Source organism: Camellia sinensis, chromosome 10, assembly GCF_055761805.1.
Source record: "Camellia sinensis isolate YWXY chromosome 10, ASM5576180v1, whole genome shotgun sequence".
Taxonomy (NCBI): Eukaryota; Viridiplantae; Streptophyta; class Magnoliopsida; order Ericales; family Theaceae; genus Camellia; species Camellia sinensis.
Window position 1 is genome coordinate 2,625,900 of NC_138970.1, and position 1,309 is coordinate 2,627,208.

At 43.9% G+C, this 1,309-nt stretch overlaps 1 long non-coding RNA gene across 1 annotated transcript; it reads right to left on the minus strand.

Moving 5' to 3' along the window:
- LOC145801472 (uncharacterized) lies at positions 1–839 on the minus strand. Its single transcript, XR_014343048.1, has 2 exons — positions 704–839; positions 1–282 (listed from the first exon to the last, which is right to left on the minus strand). It is a non-coding gene; the product is annotated as an uncharacterized LOC145801472 (long non-coding RNA).
- Between the last annotated feature and the right edge of the window lie 470 nt (positions 840–1,309).

A 1,309-nucleotide genomic window follows, 5' to 3' on the forward strand; every position in this document is an offset into this window, starting at 1 on the left:
TGCCAAAAAGATTTTTCATGCATTCATACATATACAAACAGTACAGTCTGTACAAAATTTACAGTTACACAGTACAGGGACCTAATCCCTTGATAACAGTACAGTTAGCAACTGTCAGTCTATACAGTAATCCAAACAGTATGGAGACAGACGGGGGAAACAAACAAAACACCCCCAAAGCCATAGCATGGCAACTCGGAACCTCGCGGTGAGGCACAAAGGCTGGCTTGACAAAACTGGAGTTACCCTGACGCTCCTAGCTCCGATCTGGTGCCTGTACACCTACATATATATATGAGCAGTGAGCTAAAGCCCAGTGAATAACATAAAGCGTAAAGGGGTTTAGAATGAATGTCCTTACAGTAATGAAAAACAGTTCAATTCAATCAGTATTTCAGTTGTTCAGTACAGTAAACAGTCATATGTGGTACATCCATTAGCATAACAGTGACAGTAGGTCTTAAAAGACCGAACAGTAATGATGGCCATCAGTCAGTAAACAGTAGTGGTTCCACGAGGGAACCGACAGAGAATTCTGTCGCAGTAACAGTAACAGTAAACAGTAGGTACTAAGGATGCCACAGTACAGTTCAGAAATAAAGGACATACATTCATTCAGTAAATAATACCAGTTCAGTAAACAGTTCAGTTCAGTATTCAAAAGATAATCAGTTGAACATATCTTTACACAATTGTTACTCACAGAGTTTGGGCTACAGTAAGCTAGAGCGTGTCTCCCCAGTCGCCAACCCTACACAGTGAACAGATTGAACACACACTAAGCTACACAGTTGGGAAATATCATAACTTAATCCCTAAATTGCCTTGGTGTGTTCTACAACGATATCCTCATCTAGATGTCTTAAACTAGGCCTAAGAATGCCTAGAATGGGATGAGGATGCAAAGATGCACATTTAAAAGCATTTTCAGGATTTTCAGAAAAACAGAGTCCCGCTCGAGCGCAGGTTTCCCCGCTCGAGCGTACAGGCAAACAAAGGTACACGCTCGAGCGTAAACTTTCCCGCTCGAGCGTATTGTAAAAGTACTGGATGGGTGAAATCCCCGCTCGACGCCCGCTCGAGCTTGAGACATGACTCCGCTCGAGCGCCCAATCTTCCGCTCGAGCGGACTGTAAAACAGTGCAAGATGCTGGATGCTCGGATTCCACGCTCGAGCGGCATTTCCCCCGCTCGAGCGGAAATGCGAAATCTGGAAAACCCAGATTGCACCTCCAAGCTCAAAACCAAGTTCAAAAGCATCAAAACTCGACCTCTTGGGCTAAATTTCCAGAAAACACATGTGAACTCA